Here is a 19,308-nt window from a genome sequence, read left to right on the forward strand (position 1 = left end):
ATAGTCGTTCATGTTAGTTCACAGTACTTTAATGTTTACAAACACAACTTGAGATTTTAATAATGCATAAGTAAATGCTGAGATTAACATGAGCTAAGATTAATAAATGCGGTGGAAATATTGTTCAATATTATTTATGTTATTTATATATGTTAAGTAATGTAATTAACTAATGAACCTTATTGAAGAATGACTGCAGATGAGGCATTAAGTGCATGGCACTGCGACCAACTTCACATTTTACAAGTTTAATGTAGCAATGTGTTTGCTCAGTTTTTCAAGATCAGTTTTAATCACGTAACTGTTAATAGATTTGAACAACGAAATAAAGTGTGACTACGCACATGAATACAAATAGAAAAACGAGTAAAGAAAACGTGGTACTTACTAAATAATCACCCTTTACTTAAATATATGAACACAGAAAACCGCTGTTAACAGGTTAATATAACATTTCCCAGTCTAGGACTAGCAAAATAATGGCAACTTACTCTGATGAACACGACTCTCCTCAGAGTGGCTGCGTCGTCTTCTTGTGTGACAGGTGTCAGCATTAAGGCACAATACTGCCACCTGGGAGCTCAACCAGGTAGTGGCGCTGGAGTATTTACATGTGGTGTTATAAGAGAAAGAGAACGGTTCATTTTAAATATTGCGGATATTGCCACACACTAAATTAACACTATCAATAATTGTTACTTTGAATATCACAGTTATATCGCGACACCCCTACCATGAAACATTTTAAATAGAGCCTCTTTTACTTTGTTTAAACAGTATATTTTCACAAACACGCAAGGCTTTATTCAAATTCTAAATCCACAGGTCCACAATAAGCTTTTGACCTGTAACACCTGTTAAGCTATTCCTATACAAGTACAATGGTTTAAGAATCAACGCATCTTAGGCCCCGTCCACACGGTGACACGTTTCTGTGAAGACGCACATTTTTTTTTTATTGGATAGGAATTTCATCCACACGGATCCAGTGTTTTCAGAAGGTGAAACCACTATTTTTTGAAAGCGGATCCCAGAGTGGATAAATCTGAACACGCCATATTTGCGTGTGGACGTAGCCTTCAAAACATGCCGTCTTTAGCATATTGCCTCAGAAGAATCACAAGCGCTTATGGAAGTATGACTTGTGCCCAACAAACTGTTTTCAGCATTCATGAAATGTTTCTAGAGCACCAAATCGGCATAATACAATGAATTCTAAATGGAGTAATGGCTATTCATCTTTGCCAAGAATAAAATTTAATACACAATACGGTTTTTAAATTGGCGCCAAATAAGAAAAAACAAAACCTTAATTGTCCAGTACTTAGGGAGAGGAATTTAGAGCACTGATGCCAGAAAGCGGTTATGAGAAAACAGCCAAATGACACCAAACAAACTTTTCAAATCAAGCAATTTTTATTTTATTTAAGGTGGTAGAGACCGAAATTCTTTCTAAACCATATGAACAAACAGGGAAAACATGCCATTTGAATCAAAACAGTAGAAAAGATCTCCAGAAACTATTATCCTAAATTACCATGAACATGTCCCTGACCACAACATTGACCTTGGCCACATCCATGACAATTCCCCTGACCGCTTCCCTGTCCGGCGCCGCATCCCTGGCCACTTCCGTGTCCTGCGCCCTGGCCGCTTCCGTGTCCAGCTCCGCTGCCGTGTCCTGCACCCTGGCCACTTCCCTGACCAGTGCCTCTTCCCTGACCAGCACCCTCACCAGCTCCTGTGCCCTGACCAGCTCCGCTTCCGTGTCCAGCGCCCTGACCAGCTCCGCTTCCCAGTCCACTTCCCTGACCAGCTCCAGCACCCTGACCAGCTCCTGCGCCACTTCCCTGTCCAGCTCCAACGCCCTGACCAGCTCCGCTTCCCTGTCCAGCGCCCTGACCAGCTCCAGCACCCTGACCAGCTCCGCTTCCCTGTCCACTTCCCTGACCAACACCCTGACCTGTGCCGCTTCCCTGTCCAGCTCCAGCGCCGCTTCCCTGTCCAGCTCCAGCGCCCTGACCAGCCCCTGCGCCGCTTCCCTGTCCCGCTCCAGCGCCCTGACCAGCGCCGCTTCCCTGTCCAGCTCCAGCGCCCTGACCAGCTCCTGCGCCGCTTCCCTGTCCAGCTCCGCTTCCCTGTCCAGCTCCAGCACCCTGACAAGCCCCTGCGCCGCTTCCCTGTCCAGCTCCAGCGCCCTGACCAGCTCCAGTGCCCTGACCAGCTCTGCTTCCCTGTCCACTTCCCTGACCAGCACCCTGACCTGTGCCGCTTCCCTGTCCAGCTCCAGCGCCGCTTCCCTGTCCAGCGCCGCTTGCCTGTCCAGCTCCAGCGCCCTGACCAGCCCCTGCACCGCTTCCCTGTCCAGCTCCAGCGCCGCTTCCCTCTCCAGCGCCGCTTCCCTCTCCTGCTCCAGCGCCGCTTCCCTCTCCAGCACCCTGACCAGCTCCTGCGCCACTTCCCTGTCCAGCTCCAACGCCCTGACCAGCTCCGCTTCCCTGTCCAGCGCCCTGACCAGCTCCAGCACCCTGACCAGCTCCAGCACCCTGACCAGCTCCGCTTCCCTGTCCACTTCCCTGACCAGCACCCTGACCTGTGCCGCTTCCCTGTCCACCTCCGCTTCCCTGTCCAGCTCCAGCGCCCTGACCAGCCCCTGCGCCGCTTCTTTGTCCCGCTCCAGCGCCCTGACCAGCGCCGCTTCCCTGTCCAGCTCCAGTGCCGCTTCCCTGTCCAGCTCCGCTTCCCTGTCCAGCTCCAGCACCCTGACCAGCCCCTGCGCCGCTTCCCTGTCCAGCTCCAGCGCCCTGACCAGCTCCAGTGCCCTGACCAGCTCCAGTGCCCTGACCAGCTCCGCTTCCCTGTCCACTTCCCTGACCAGCACCCTGACCTGTGCCGCTTCCCTGTCCAGCTCCACTTCCCTGTCCAGCTCCAGCGCCGCTTCCCTGTCCCGCTCCAGCGCCGCTTCCCTGTCCCGCTCCAGCGCCGCTTCCCGCTCCAGCGCCGCTTCCCTCTCCCGCTCCAGCGCCGCTTCCCTCTCCAGCTCCTGCGCCCTGTCCAGCTCCAGCTCCTCTTCCCTGCCCAGCTCCAGCTCCAGCTCCGCTTCCCTGCCCAGCTCCAGCTCCAGCTCCGCTTCCCTGCCCAGCTCCAGCTCCGCTTCCCTGCCCAGCTCCAGCTCCAGCTCCAGCTCCGCTTCCCTGCCCAGCTCCAGCTCTAGCTCCGCTTCCATGCCCAGCTCCGCTTCCCTGCCCAGCTCCAGCGCCGCTTCCCTGTCCAGCTCCAGCGCCGCTTCCCTGTCCAGCTCCAGCGCCTCTTCCCTGTCCAGCTCCAGCGCCGCTTCCCTCTCCAGCTCCAGCGCCGCTTCCCTCTCCAGCTCCAGCGCCGCTTCCCTCTCCAGCTCCTGCGCCGCTTCCCTCTCCAGCTCCTGCGCCGCTTCCCTCTCCAGCTCCTGCGCCCTGACCAGCCCCTGCACCCTGACCAGCGCCCTGACCAGCTCCGCTTCCCTGTCCAGCGCCCTGACCAGCTCCAGCATGCTGACCAGCCCCTGCAACCTGACCAGCGCCGCTTCCCTGTCCAGCTCCAGCACCCTGACCAGCTCCGTTTCCTTGTGCACTTCCCTGACCAGCACCCTGACCTGTGCCGCTTCCCTGCCCAGCTCCAGCGCCGCTTCCCTGTCCAGCTCCAGAGCCGCTTCCCTGTCCAGCTCCAGCGCCGCTTCCCTATCCAGCTCCAGCGCCGCTTCCCTCTCCAGCTCCAGCGCCGCTTCCCTCTCCAGCTCCAGCGCCGCTTCCCTCTCCAGCTCCAGCGCCGCTTCCCTCTCCAGCTCCAGCGCCGCTTCCCTCTCCAGCTCCTGCGCCGCTTCCCTCTCCAGCTCCTGCGCCGCTTCCCTCTCCAGCTCCTGCGCCCTGACCAGCCCCTGCACCCTAACCAGCTCCGCTTCCCTGTCCAGCGCCCTGACCAGCTCCAGCATGCTGACCAGCCCCTGCAACCTGACCAGCGCCGCTTCCCTGTCCCGCTCCAGCACCCTGACCAGCTCCGCTTCCCTGTGCACTTCCCTGACCAGCACCCTGACCTGTGCCGCTTCCCTGTCCAGCTCCAGCGCCGCTTCCCTGTCCAGGACAGGGAAGCGGTTATACTAATGAACCTTATTGAAGAATGACTGCAGATGAGGCATTAAGTGCATGGCACTGCGACCAACTTAACATTTTACAAGTTTAATGTAGCAATGTGTTTGCTCAGTTTTTCAAGATCAGTTTTAATCACATAACTGTTAATAGATTTGAACAACGAAATAAAGTGTGACTACGCACATGATTACAAATAGAAAAACGAGTAAAGAAAACGTGGTACTTATTAAATAATCACCCTTTACTTAAATATATGAACACAGAAAACCGCTGTTAACAGGTTAATATAACATTTCCCAGTCTAGGACTAGCAAAATAATGGCAACTTACTCTGACGAACACGACTCTCCTCAGAGTGGCTGCGTCGTCTTCTCGTGTGACAGGTGTCAGCGTTAAGGCACAATACTGCCACCTGGGAGCTCAACCAGGTAGTGGCGCTGGAGTATTTACATGTGGTGTTATAAGAGAACGGTTCATTTTAAATATTGCGGATATTGCCACACACTAAATTAACACTATCAATAATTGTTACTTTGTATATCACAGTTATATCGCGACACCCCTACCATGAAACATTTTAAATAGAGCCTCTTTTACTTTGTTTAAACAGTATATTTTCACAAACACGCTAGGCTTTATTCAAATTCGAAATCCACAATAAGATTTTGACCTGTAACACCTGTTAAGCTATTCCTATACAAGTACAATGGTTTAAGAATCAACGCGTCTTAGGCCCCGTCCACACGGTGACACGTTTCTGTGAAGACGCACAAATTTTTTTTTTATCGGATAGGAATTTCATCCACACGGATCCAGTGTTTTCGGAAGGTGAAACCACTATTTTTTGAAAGCGGATCCCAGAGTGGATAAATCTGAACACGCCATATTTGCGTTTTCGTGTCGAAGGGGCCATCCATATATTTTCTGAGACGATGATGTCATCAACCCACGTGTCGACCCAAGTCAGACACCGCTACATCACGTAAGAGCAACAACAACGGTTTGTATACAGCGCGCAAGGTTTATGCACCACATACTGATCTGGCATGTATACTACATGGTTTTCAGTCGGTTTCACTGGTTTTGTGTGGACGCAGCTATTTCTTGATACAACGCCGTGTGGACAGGATATTTTTTAGGAAAAGAAAAAAACAAAACAAAAAAAGATTGGACGGGGGGTAAGCTCCGGTTTCGTGTGGACGTAGCCTTCAAAACTTGCCGTCTTTAGCATATTGCCTCAGAAGAATCACAAGCGCTTATGGAAGTATGACTTGTGCCCAACAAACTGTTTTCAGCATTCATGGAATGTTTCTAGAGCACCAAATCGGCATAATACAATGAATTCTAAATGGAGTAATGGCTATTCATCTTTGCCAAGAATAAAATTTAATACACAATACGGTTTTTAAATTGGCGCCAAATAAGAAAAAACAAAACCCTAATTGTCCAGTACTTAGGGAGAGGAATTTAGAGCACTGATGCCAGAAAGCGGTTATGAGAAAACAGCCAAATGACACCAAACAAACTCTTCAAATCAAGCAATTTTTTTTTTATTTAAGGTGGTAGAGACACAAATTCTTTCTAAACCATATGAACAAACAGGGAAAACATGCCATTTGAATCAAAACAGTGGAAAAGATCTCCAGAAACTATTATCCTAAATTACCATGTACATGTCCCTGACCACAACATTGACCTTTGCCACATCCATGACAATTCCCATGACCGCTTCCCTGTCCGGCGCCGCATCCCTGGCCACTTCCGTGTCCTGCGCCCTGGCCACTTCCGTGTCCTGCGCCCTGGCCACTTCCGTGTCCTGCGCCCTGGCCGCTTCCGTGTCCAGCTCCGCTGCCGTCTCCTGCGCCCTGGCCGATTCCGGGTCCAGCTCTGCTGCCGTGTCCTGCGCCCTGGCCACTTCCCTGACCAGTGCCTCTTCCCTGACCAGCACCCTCACCAGCTCCTGCGCCCTGACCAGCTCCGCTTCCGTGTCCAGCACTTCCCTCTCCAGCTCCAGCGCCGCTTCCCTCTCCAGCTCCTGCGCCGCTTCCCTCTCCAGCTCCTGCGCCGCTTCCCTCTCCAGCTCCTGCGCCCAGACCAGCCCCTGCACCCTGACCAGCGCCGCTTCTCTGTCCCGCTCCAGTGCCCTGACCAGCTCCGCTTCCCTGTCCAGCGCCCTGACCAGCTCCAGCACCCTGACCAGCCCCTGCACCCTGACCAGCGCCGCTTCCCTGTCCCGCTCCAGCACCCTGACCAGCTCCGCTTCCCTGTGCACTTCCCTGACCAGCACCCTGACCTGTGCCGCTTCCCTGTCCAGCTCCAGCGCCGCTTCCCTGTCCAGTTATATCGCGACACCCCTACCATGAAACATTTTAAATAGAGCCTCTTTTACTTTGTTTAAACAGTATATTTTCACAAACACGCCAGGCTTTATTCAAATTCGAAATCCACAGGTCCACAATAAGCTTTTGACCTGTAACACCTGTTAAGCTATTCCTATACAAGTACAATGGTTTAAGAATCAACGCGTCTTAGGCCCCGTCTCCTAAGACCAGCTCCGCTTCCCAGTCCACTTCCCTGACCAGCTCCAGCACCCTGACCAGCTCCTGCGCCACTTCCCTGTCCAGCTCCAGCACCCTGACCAGCTCCGCTTCCCTGTCCACTTCCCTGACCAGCACCCTGACCTGTGCCGCTTCCCTGTCCAGCTCCAGCGCCCTGACCAGCCCCCGCGCCGCTTCCCTGTCCAGCCCCTGCGCCGCTTCCCTGTCCAGCTCCAGCTCCGCTTCCCTGCCCAGCTCCAGCGCCCTGACCAGCCCCTGCGTCGCTTCCCTGTCAAGCTCCAGCGCCCTGACCAGCTCCAGCGCCCTGACCAGCTCCGCTTCCCTGTCCAGCTCCGCTTCCCTGTCCAGCTCCCTGTCCACTTCCCTGACCAGCACCCTGACCTGTGCCGCTTCCCTGTCCAGCTCCAGCGCCGCTTCCCTGTCCAGCTCCACTTCCCTGTCCAGCTCCAGTGCCCTTACCAGCCCCTGCGCCGCTTCCCTCTCCAGCTCTAGTGCCATGACCAGCTCCAGCGCCGCTTCCCTGTCCCGCTCCAGCGCCCTGACCAGCTCCAGCGCCCTGACCAGCTCTGCTTCCCTGTCCACTTCCCTGACCAGCACCCTGACCTGTGCCGCTTCCCTGTCCAGCTCCAGCGCCGCTTCCCTGTCCAGCTCCAGCGCCGCTTCCCTGTCCAGCTCTGCTTCCCTGTCCAGCTCCGCTTCCCTGTCCAGCTCCAGCGCCCTGACCAGCCCCTGCGCCGCTTCCCTCTCCAGCTCATGCGCCGCTTCCCTCTCCAGCTCCTGCGCCGCTTCCCTCTCCAGCTCCTGCGCCGCTTCCCTCTCCAGCCCCTGCACCCTGACCAGCCCCTGCACCCTGACCAGAGCGGCGCCGCTTCCCTCTCCAGCTCCTGCGCCGCTTCCCTCTCCAGCTCCTGCGCCGCTTCCCTCTCCAGCCCCTGCGCCCTGACCAGCCCCTGCACCCTGACCAGCTCCGCTTCCCTGTCCAGCGCCCTGACCAGCTCCAGCACCCTGACCAGCGCCGCTTCCCTGTCCACTTCCCTGACCAGCACCCTGACCTGTGCCGCTTGCCTCTCCAGCTCCTGCGCCGCTTGCCTCTCCAGCTCCTGCGCCGCTTGCCTCTCCAGCTCCTGCGCCCTGACCAGCCCCTGCACCCTGACCAGCGCCGCTTCCCTGTCCTGCTCCAGCGCCGCTCCCCTGTCCAGCTCCGCTTCCCTGTCCCGCTCCAGCGCCCTGACCAGCCCCTGCGCCGCTTCCCTGTCCCGCTCCAGCGCCCTGACCAGCTCCAGCGCCCTGACCAGCCCCTGCGCCGCTTCCCTGTCCCGCTCCTGCGCCCTGACCAGCCCCTGCGCCGCTTCCCTGTCCCTGTCCGGCGCCCTGGCCATAACCGCTTCCCTGTCCGGCGCCCTGGCCATAACCGCTTCCCTGTCCGGCGCCCTGGCCATAACCGCTCCCCTGTCCGGCGCCCTGGCCATAACCGCTCCCCTGTCCGGCGCCCTGGCCATAACCGCTTCCCTGTCCGGCGCCCTGACCATAACCGCTTCCCTGTCCGGCGCCCTGGCCATAACCGCTTCCCTGTCCGGTGCCCTGGCCATGACCGCTTCCCTGTCCGGCGCCCTGGCCGTTACTGCTTCCCTGTCCAGCGCCCTGGCCATAACCGCTTCCCTGTTAGTCCCTGGGGACCCTTTGCTCTGCACATTTTGCATGTCTCCTTTATTTAACATGCCTGATCGAGCTCATCAACTTGTTAGTCAAGTTCATAGATCGCACTCCTGACAAGCGGATGATCACAATCAGGCATTTTAAATAGGGGGGACATGCAAAGTGTACAGAGCAGGGGGTCCCCTAAGACTGGAACCACTGTTTGAAGTATTATTCTTCTTTATTTTGTAAAGCCATCCTGTCCTGAAAACCATCCTAGGGGATGAATTTCAAACCGACTTTAGGGGACAACAACAAAAAGGCAAAGTCTCTGCTTAGAACATACATTGAATTCAGTGTGTTACGTGTATGCGTTTTTTTTTAGCCTTAACATCCATTATTAACAAACTCACTGAAAACAGGCAGCACGCAAACAGGCCCACAGTCAAATAGACAGCATTTGTGCCCTCCAAGGCAGTCTTCATCAGAGGAACATCCTCGATGGGACGGCACGACCGTCAGCCTCGCCGGACAGAAATCGTCCACTAGAGAATTCAAGAGGATCATTAGGGGAGGCCAGGGAGTGCGGTTTCAGCATTTGTAAATCTGGGGTTTTCACAATGGGTCTCAAACCAAAATACAAAGTTTATACATATTTGTCTGCTTCAAATCAAAAGGGTTTTAAAACCTACTACTCAATCATGAACCGTTAATTACTTTCAAAGACTGAGGGTCACTTATTTCTGCATTTTTTCAGGTTGTGTAATGAAATTAACATATGTTTTCACCTGTGGTTCGTCTTTGAATAGCATGAGTTATGCTCAAGTATCCGAACAGACACAAAATAAACAGCAGTCAACGAGAAACACACTCGAGCTGTCATCCTCCCAGCCTGCGATCTCTGCTGGAAAATGCACTGAATTGATGCGTCAGGAGAAACAGACAGCAAAGCCCACAAAACTAAAACCAATACGTGTTGCTGCAATATCAACCTCTGTAAAATGGGGTTTTAAAGATCCAAGGAAAACAGTTCAATTCCAACCCTGATCAAACTCACCTGCCTGTAGCCTTCTAATCTGAAATGTCTTGATTAGCTTGTGCAGGTGTGTTTGATTGGGGTTGGACCAGCTGAATGCTGCGTTCTAGCCATGTCATAAATTAAGCTAGCCTACTTACGAGAGGATTGTGCATTTCTATGGCGACACTATCAATCGCAAAATGAATAGGTGTGTTCGACTTCATGCAGCGCTGCGCAGACCGAAGCGGTGCGCGTTCTTTTCTTAAATTTATCCAGAACAAAATTTACAAAAGTAATGCACAAGAGTGTGCAGACCGTTTATTCAGTAATCAACAACTGTATATTCCAAAAAAAAGAAGCCTTGTTTGCTTTTTTTTAATTAATGTTCTCCAAACGGGCGCAGTAGTCCTCAAGTCTCCTGAAGAAAATGGATGAAATTTGGATTGGATCCTGACCTTTTATGTGAAATTTTTCAAAATAATAAAAAGATGTTCAAGAAAAGTTATTACATTCATTTGAACACATACGTATCAAAATTCTTTAACTTGAACGTAATACGTTTTCCTTTTCTTTACATTTTGCACATCCAACAAAAATCTAAAAATTAAAATTATATAAAAACAATTACAAAATGCATGGATAATATAGCAGACATCCCAACCTGCAAAAAGTCATTTCAGGGAGGTATCCCAAAGACCCCTTTTGTAATCATATAACCTGCCATGGGCAATGCTTGGCGCGATCCGGATTGGAACCGCACCTGTTTGCACCTGTAGGCCGTCCATCCCCTACCAGTGCCGCGGCCAACGAGAGAGATGAGGCCGCTAGAGGAAGCCGCCGCCCCTCGCGCCCCGGACCGAGGAGGGGAGCGCGTGCGGCCGCCGGACTCCGCCCCTTACCTGGACCCTTCCTCCAAGAACACTGCCCGACCCACACGAACCCCGCAGCACGACGAGGACACCAGATTCCCTGTTGCTTTGGACACTCTTCCCCTTTGGCCACCTTTTATCCCCTGTTTCATGTCCCTTGTCTTGTGCTCCTCCCGTGACAATACACAATATTGTTTTTAAATTGGCGCCAAATAAGAAAAAAACAAACAAAACCCTAATTGTCCAGTACTTAGGGAGAGGAATTTACAGCACTGATGCCAGAAAGCGGTTATGAGAAAACAGCCAAATGACACCAAACAAACTCTTCACATCGCTCCGCTTCCGTGTCCAGCGCCCTGACCAGCTCCACTTCCCTGTCCACTTCCCTGACCAGCTCCGCTTCCCTGTCCAGCTCCAGCGCCCTGAACAGCTCCTGCGCCACTTCCCTGTCCAGCTCCAGCGCGCTGACCAAATCCGGCACCCTGACCAGCTCCGCTTCCCTGTCCAACGCCCTGACCAGCTCCAGCACCCTGACCAGCTCCGCTCCCCTGTCCACTTCCCTGACCAGCACCCTGACCTGTGCCGCTTCCCTGTCCAGCTCCAGTGCCGCTTTCCTGTCCAGCTCCGTTTCCCTGTCCACTTCCCGGTCCAGCTCCAGCGCCGCTTCCCTGACCAGCTCCTGCACCGCTTCCCTGACCAGCTCCTGCACCCTGACCAGCTCCTGCGCCACTTCCCTGTCCAGCTCTTGCGCCGCTTCCCTGTCCAGCTCCAGCGCCGCTGCCCTGACCAGCTCCAGCGCCGCTTTCCTGTCCAGCCCCTGCACCGCTTCCCTGTCCAGCTCCAGCACCCTGAACAGCCCCTGCACCCTGACCAGCTCCAGCGCCGCTTCCCTGTCCCGCTCCAGCGCCCTGACCAGCCCCTGTGCCGCTTCCCTGTCCAGGTCCAGCGCCCTGACCAGCCCCTGCGCCGCCTCCCTGTCCAGCTCCAGCGCCCTGACCAGCCCCTGCGCCGCTTCCCTGTCCAGCTCCAGCGCCCTGACCAGCCCCTGCACCCTGACCAGCCCCTGCGCCGCTTTCCTGTCCAGCTCCAGCGCCCTGACCAACTCCTGCGCCGCTTCCCTGTCCCACTCCAGCGCTCTGATCAGCTCCTGCGCCGCTTCCCTGTCCAGCTCCAGCACCCTGACCAGCCCCTGCACCCTGACCAGCTCCGGCTCCAGCGCCGCTTCCCTGTCCCGCTCCAGCGCCCTGACCAGCCCCTGTGCCGCTTCCCTGTCCAGGTCCAGCGCCCTGACCAGCCCCGGCGCCGTTTCCTTGTCCAGCTCCAGCGCCGCTTCCCTGTCCCGCTCCAGCGCCGCTTCCCTGTCCCGCTCCAGCGCCCTGACCAGCTCCTGCGCCGCTTCCCTGTCCAGCTCCAGCGCCGCTTCCCTGTCCAGCCCCTGTGCCTATTCCCTGTCCAGCCCCAGCGCCCTGTCTAGCTCCAGCGCCCTGACCAGCTCCAGCGCCGCTTCCCTGTCCAGCCCCTGCGCCGCTTCCCTGTCCAGCTCCAGTGCCCTGACCAGCTCCTGCGCCACTTTCCTGACCAGCCCCTGCGCCCTTACCAGCCCCTGTGCCGCTTCCCTGTCCAGCTCCTGCGCCCTCAAGTAAAATTGAGGAACAGTTAGTAAAGGAAATATTTCATGAACATGTTTTACTGCATACAAAATGTTTGTATCAGCGCTGTTGGGAAAACAGTTTAAGTTTTGCGTTCAGAAAACACATTGGTAGAAATAGAAAAATGTCACACAATAAAACTTTTCACATGCCTGTTTAAAGTAAATTCTTACTTATCAAGACAATTTCTTAATATTACATTACATTTTTCTGTCTTTGATTATGAGTGCAAATTAAATAGTCAAATTACATTCTGGGAAGCCTGAATTGTCATCTAAAATATAGGTAACACCAGTGACAAAAAAGCAGCACAAGCATTTTTTAATGTAATGTAGTAAAAATACAAAAATACATTAAGCTGCCATTTAAGTTGATTTATAATGTTAAGAGGTTAACTATTATCTGACTATAAGTTTTGGTATAAAAAAAATTACATTTTTAAAAAGTTGTCTGTTCAAAAAGCCACCATTTTCATAGAATGACCCACCTGCGCTTTCCTCTCAATAACGAAATAAACAACAACAACAAAAACAATCACAGCAGTGTGAAAGCAGCAGTTAAAAATGCATCTTATTACACCGATGAGGATGTTTGCACGAGCTCAGTAAAGCATTCACGTCACGTCTATATAATTTTTATGCAATACCTTAAATCAAGCAGCTTTACGGTATTAAACATTATTATTAAATATTTTATTAATGTGATAGTTTGGTTTGCAGAGATCAAAGCTTAATCTAGCTCAGGACTGTTTTGAATATCATAACCCAGTAAAGTATTTTAAGAGAAATTACTCTACAGTCAAAATTTTTTGAATGGTAACGTTAAGATTTTTAATGTTTTTTTTTTTTTAATAAGTCTCTTCTGCTCACCAAGCCTGCATTTATTTGATCCAAAATACAGCAAAAACAGTAATATTGTGCAATATTTTTATGATTTAAAATAACTGCTTTCTATTTGAATATATTTTAAAATGTAATTTATTCTTGTGATCAAAGCTGAATTTTCTCCAGTCTTCAGTTTCACATGATCTTCAGAAATTCTAATATGATGATTTAGATTAGATTAGATTAGATTAAACTTTATTGTCATTATGCAGAGTACAAGTACAGAGCTAATGAAATGCAGTTAGCATCTAACCAGAAGTGCAAGAATATAGTGTTTTATATACATAAAAGTGCAGAGTAAATAAAGCTATGATATACAGAATGTACAGTGGAGTTGCTATATACAATATTGATCAGAGTATATACAGAATATAAATATGAATGCAATGTAGGGATTGTATGTACATTATGAACAGAGCAATGAAGGATTATATATACATTATGAAAAGCAGGAACGTGAGAACAGTGGTAATAAATACAGTTGGATGAGTGTGCAAAAGTATTGTTGAACAATGTATTATATGCAAAAAAACAGTAGTGCAATGATATTTTTTGTAGAAATAGTTTACTGTGCTTGTACAGTAACAACTTTAGACAGTTTATAGTGTAATAGCTTTAACCATGTGCAGTCTGTGCAAAATATGAATAGTGCAAAAAATGTATGTAAAGTACTGTGACCAGAGCAGTAAAAGAGCAGGTGCAGGTTAGATTGGTGTTGTGGAGTTTAGAAGTGTCACAGCCTCGGGGAAGAAGCTCTTCCGGAGCCTACTAGTTCGAGAGCGTAGGCTCCTGTAACGCCTGCCGGATGGAAGGAGGGTGAAAAGTCCATGGTTAGGATGAGAGGCATCCTTGATGATGTTTCTTGCCCTGCCCAGACAGCGCTTCTGATAAATGTTCTCGATGGAAGTTAACTGGGTGCCGGTGATCCGTTGAGCAGTTTTCAACACCCGCTGGAGTGCTTTGCGGTCAGATGCTGAGCAATTGCTGTACCATACTGAGATGCAGTTTGTGAGTTTGCTCTCAATGGTACAGCGGTAGAATTCAGCAAGGATCCTGGGACTGAGGTGAACTTTCTTAAGGCTCCGTAAGAAGTAAAGGCGGTGCTGTGCCTTTTTGACCAGGGTGGAGGTGTTTAGGGACCAGGTGAGGTCATCTGAGATGTGGATGCCAAGGAACTTGAAACTCGACACACACTCCACTACAGCTTCGTTGATGTAGATGGGTGTGTTTGCATGATTCCTAGTCCGCCTGAAGTCCACAATGATCTCCTTAGTCTTCTGGGTGTTTAGTTCCAGGTTGTTGGTGGCACACCACACAGCCAGGTGCTGCACCTCATCCCTGTAGGCTGACTCATCGTCATCCTTGATCAGACCTACCACCGTGGTGTCATCTGCAAATTTGATTATAGTGTTGGAGCCATAAACAGGAACACAGTCATGGGTGAATAGGGAGTACAGGAGAGGGCTAAATACGCAGCCTTGGGGCACTCCAGTGTTCAGGGTGATGATGGAGGAGGAGAGGTTATCTAACTTAACAGACTGAGATCTGTTAGTCAGAAAATCTAGAATCCAGTTGCAGATGGGTGTGCTGATTCCAAGATGGCTGATCTTGGAGATCAGCTTGGAGGGGATTACCGTATTAAATGCAGAACTGAAATCAATGAACAGCATTCTCACATGTGTGTTCTGACTGTCCAGGTGGGTAAAGGCAGAGTGAAGTGCCGTTCAGATGGCGTCCTCTGTTGACCTATTGTTGCGATAGGCAAATTGGAATGGGTCTAATGTAGCAGGGAGACAGGATTTTAAGTGGGATGCAACCAGTTTCTCAAAGCACTTGGCAATGATGGGGGTTAGTGCAACAGGACGGAAGTCGTTAGGGACCGAGGCAGTGGAGTGCTTCGGTACAGGCACGATGGTGGAGGTTTTGAAGCAAGTGGGGACCGTTGTTTGGGCCAGGGACAGATTGAAAATGTCTGTGAAGACCTCAGCCAGCTGCTCCACACAGGCTTTAAGCACACGACCAGGTATTCCGTCAGGGCCAGCTGCTTTCCGTCCATTCACTTTACGCATAGTGGAGCAAACATCTGATGTGGAGAGTGTGAGAGGCAGTTCACTGGGTTGATGCTCAGCTTTGAGTGAGATCTCCTTATTATTTTGATCAAAACGAGCATAAAAGTGATTGAGCTCGTCTGGGTGGGAGGCAGAGCTGGAGGGGGGCACAGAGTTAGGTGGTTTGTAATCTGTGATAGATTGTATGCCTTGCCACATACGCCGGGGGTCTGAAGAATTGAAATGTTCTTCAATCTTCTGTTTATGTTTGAGTTTGGCCTGGCAGATACCCTTCCTCGGGTTGGCTCTTGCTGAGCTGTAAGCCTCCCGTTCTCCAGACTTGAAGGCTGCATCTCTTGCTTTGAGCAGGAGGCAAACCTCTCTTTTCATCCAGGGCTTCTGATTGGGAAATTTTTTTATTTTTTTTTGTGTGTGGTCACTCTGCTCACACATCTGTTGATGTGCTCCAGGACAGAGTTGGTGTAAATGTCAATGTTGATCTGAGAGTTTGTGGTGGCCTGGGCAGCAAACTCACTCCAGTCTGTGTGCTGGAATTGATGTTGAAGAGTGGAGTCAGCACCTTCCAGACAGATTTTAACAGTCCTTATTGTAGGTTTCACACATTTGATAACCGGGGTATACTTGGGGAGCAGGAACAAAGAGAGGTGATCAGACTGACCCAGATGGGGGAGGGGTGTGACTTTGTAGGCATCAGTCACATTAGTATAAACGTGGTCCAGTGTTTTATGTCCCCTTGTAGTGCAGGAGACATTTTGATGAAATTTAGGGAGAACAGATCTTAAAGTGCAGTTATTGAAGTCCCCAGCAGCAATAAAGGCTCCATCCGGGTGCAGGGTTGTAATTTGCTAATAGCAGCACAAAGTTCTTTCACAGCCACGTTAGCATTAGCGTCCGGAGGTACATAAACTGCAGCAGCAACAATGCAAGTAAACTCACGTGGTAGATAGAATGGCCTGCACTTGATAATCAGGAACTCCAGATCAGCAGAGCAGTAGGTATCAACAATGACAGAGTCTTTACACCATGATTTGTTAACATAAATGCATACTCCACCACCTTTGTTTTTACCAGAGGTTGCTGCTACTCTGTCAGCCCTGAAGAAAGAGCGTCCATCCATATGCACCACGCTGTTTGGGACATTGTTGCAGAGCCATGTTTCAGTGAAAGACATAACATTACAGTCCATAAGCCATTTCTGTGTGAGGGTCCAGATCTTTAGTTCGTCCATCTTGTTCATCAGAGACCGTACATTGGCAAGGAAGATGCTGGGCAGAGCTGGTCGATGTGGGTTTAGCCTTAGCTTAGCACGCAGCCCTCCATGCTTCCCCGTCTTTATTTACTGTCTCGACGCCGACGCCGAGCACTTCCGGTCGGTACGAGTGATCCGCTTGTCTGCGGTGACCTCAGTAGCTCCGGCGGGAGTTCGCTGAAGTCGAAAGGATGATCTAAAACTATGTTGGAACACCGTTTGTTGATGTCCAAAAGTGACTGTTTAGTATAGCTGTAGTTCGCATAGCTGAATCGCGCGAACATGAGTGAAATAACCAGGTAGATTAACACTAATTTACGAAATCTGGTAAAATGCTGAGCCTCGTGATGTGATCGCGCCGCCATCTTTTGCTGCTCAAGAAACATTTATTATTATTATTATTATTATTATTATTATCAATATTCAAAACAGTTGAGTACATGAATATAAAGATCCAGAGATCAGAATTTATCAGAAATAAAAAGCTTTTGTAACATTATATTATACCATTCAGAAGCTTGGAGTCAATATCATTTTTTTTTATTGGGGTGGGGGGGTGTCGGGTCTCGGGGCTAATCACCTGTCCTTTTGGTGTGGGTGTGTGTTTGGGATGGTGACAGCTCACCACGTCTGCCTGTTTGTGTTTTCCCCGCCTCCCTTGTTCCCCGTTGTTAACCATAATTGCTCGCCACCTGTTCTCTATGTCCTTCTAATTTTTTCCCCTTTATTATTCCCTGTGTTTCTCTGTCTATTGTCAGACTGTTGTTATTCGTTCCAATAGCTCCGATCATCTAGCAGTTCTTTGTACTCACCCTGTCGTGTCTTGTCCTCAGGCTCCAGTGTGTTTGGCTTATTTCTCTGCTCTAGTTCTTACAAGCCCAGAGCTCCTAGTAGCTTCAGCTGTTCATCCTGTCACTACGAGTGAATCCTGTGAAACGTGACTCATCTGCTGTTCATCCTGTCACTGCGAGTGAAACCTGTGGAGCGTGACTCTTTCTTCTCTGTCTCCGCTTTGTGAATAAAGCCTTGAGTTTACCCGCACCTGAATCCAGCCTGCTTTCTCCTGACAGAACAGTCTGACCATATTATGGATTCAGCGGGATCTGGTCCGCTTCGCGCGGCTCTCGCTCAACAGGGAGTGTTGATCGGGCAGCATGCCACTCAGCTCAACACCACCGCGCTGGATGTGGAAGTTCTCAGTGCCCGAGTCTCCGAACTCCTCACACGGGTGGACGATCTTCAGCAAGAGGCAACGAGCCGGGGTCCCGTTCCTCACACCGGTATGTCACACGAGTCCGAACCCCATGCCAACAATCCGCCGGTCTACGATGGCGATCCTAACGCCTGTCAAGCGTTTCTCTCCCAATGCTCGCTGGTGTTTTCTCTGCAGCCCCGGCGTTACGCTAATGAAGAGACCAAGGTGGCTTACGTCCTTACACTCCTCTCGGGCCGCGCCCGCGAATGGGGTATCACCGTTTGGAGATCGCGGGCTCCCTGTTGTGCCACTTTCGCGGTTTTCAGTCAAGAGATGGCCAAATTGTTTGATCGCTCTGCTCAGGGTGACGAGGCGGCGGCCCAGTTATCACGACTGTCTCAGGGGAGGAGCTCCGTGACTGACTATGCTATCCAGTTCCAGACTTTAGCTGCGGCATGCGGCTGGAATGAGAGCGCGCTGCGCGCTCGTTTTCTTGAGGGGTTGGATTTCGCCATTTCGGATGAACTCGCGGCCATAGAGCTCCCGCGGGAATTGGATAGGCTCATTAGTCTCGCGCTCCGCATTGAGGGTCGTCTCAGCCGGCGCCGCAAACAACGGCAAACACCCGCCCCGTGGCGCCACCTAGAGTTCTCTTCAGCCAGTTTAGCCAGCCGACAGCTCTCGGAGGAGGAGCCCATGCAGTTGGGTCGTCTACGGCTTACACCACGGCAGAAGCAGGAGCGTCTGTTGTCGGGGGCGTGTCTATACTGCGGCAAAGGAGGCCACTTCGCCCTTCAGTGCCCATTAAAGGGCCAGGGTCCACCAGTGAGGCGGAGCGTCCTGGTGGGCACGGTTCTCAGCTCAAGCTCTCCTGCAACAAGCACTCAGCTGCCATTCCAACTCTCCTTCCAGAGTCATTCACACACTGGACTCGCCCTTGTGGACTCAGGGGCTGAGGGGAACTTCCTTGATGCTGCCTCTGCTCAACGTTGGAAGATCCCAAGATAGACCTCCATATTGCTGGCAGTCATCATGAGCGGATTGAACTGTTTATTATTGATTCCCCTAAGGCTCCTTTAGTTCTGGGACACCCATGGTTGCACAAGCACAATCCCCACATTGATTGGGTCTATAATTCTGTTTTAGGCTGGAGTCAGTCTTGCACGTGTCATGTTTGGGTGCTGCTTTTTGTCCCGTCTCTGTGTCTTGTGTTCCTCAGGAGGATCCCTCTGACCTGACTGGTGTTCCGGCGGAGTACCATGATCTTCGGGCGGTCTTCAGTAGGGCCCGGGCCACCTCGCTACCTCCGCATCGCCCCTACGACTGTGCCATTGATCTCCTCCCGGGCTCTTCTCCGCCTAAGGGTCGTTTATATTCCCTTTCAGGTCCAGAGAGAGAGGCCATGGACAAGTACATACGTGAGTCACTTCAGGCTGGGCTCATCCGCCATTCCTCCTCTCCCGCTGGTGCAGGGTTTTTCTTTGTTCAGAAGAAGGACGGCTCCCTGCGCCCTTGTATTGATTACAGAGGTTTGAATGACATTACTATCAAGAAACTTTTACTATTCTTCTCTCGTCGTCTCAGCCCTGCAGAACGTAACTATGACATCGGCAACAGAGAGCTGCTGGCGGTACGATTGGCCTTGGGTGAGTGGCGTCATTGGTTGGAGGGGTCAGCGCAGCCCTTCTTGGTCTGGACGGATCACAAGAACCTAGAATACATCCGTTCGGCCAAGAGGCTGAGCTCGCGTCAGGCCCGCTGGGCACTCTTCTTTGCCAGATTCAATTTCACCCTCTCGTACCGGCCGGGATCAAAGAACACCAAGCCTGATGCCCTCTCTCGCCTGTTCGGTGCTCCGGGGGGGGAGTTTGTGGCCGAGGCCATCCTTCCTGAGGGGGTGGTGGTCGGGGCTCTTTCGTGGGGTATCGAGCAGCGAGTTGAGGAGGCCGGTCGAGGGGTGCAGAAGCCGGGAGAGTGTCCGGCGGGCAGGTTGCTGGTGCCGGCTGCGCTGCGCTCTGAGGTCCTTGAGTGGGGTCACTCATCCAGGTTAGTCTGCCA

At 51.6% G+C, this 19,308-nt stretch overlaps 1 long non-coding RNA gene across 1 annotated transcript; it reads left to right on the top strand.

Annotated features, from left to right (window-relative positions):
- Positions 1-1,448: 1,448 nt before the first annotated feature.
- LOC132106369 (uncharacterized) lies at positions 1,449-7,491 on the top strand. The gene is made up of 4 exons (XR_009424137.1): positions 1,449-1,636; positions 6,052-6,111; positions 6,995-7,024; positions 7,337-7,491. It is a non-coding gene; the product is annotated as an uncharacterized LOC132106369 (long non-coding RNA).
- Positions 7,492-19,308: the final 11,817 nt, after the last annotated feature.

Source organism: Carassius carassius, chromosome 1 (assembly GCF_963082965.1).
Source record: "Carassius carassius chromosome 1, fCarCar2.1, whole genome shotgun sequence".
Classification (NCBI taxonomy): Eukaryota; Metazoa; Chordata; class Actinopteri; order Cypriniformes; family Cyprinidae; genus Carassius; species Carassius carassius.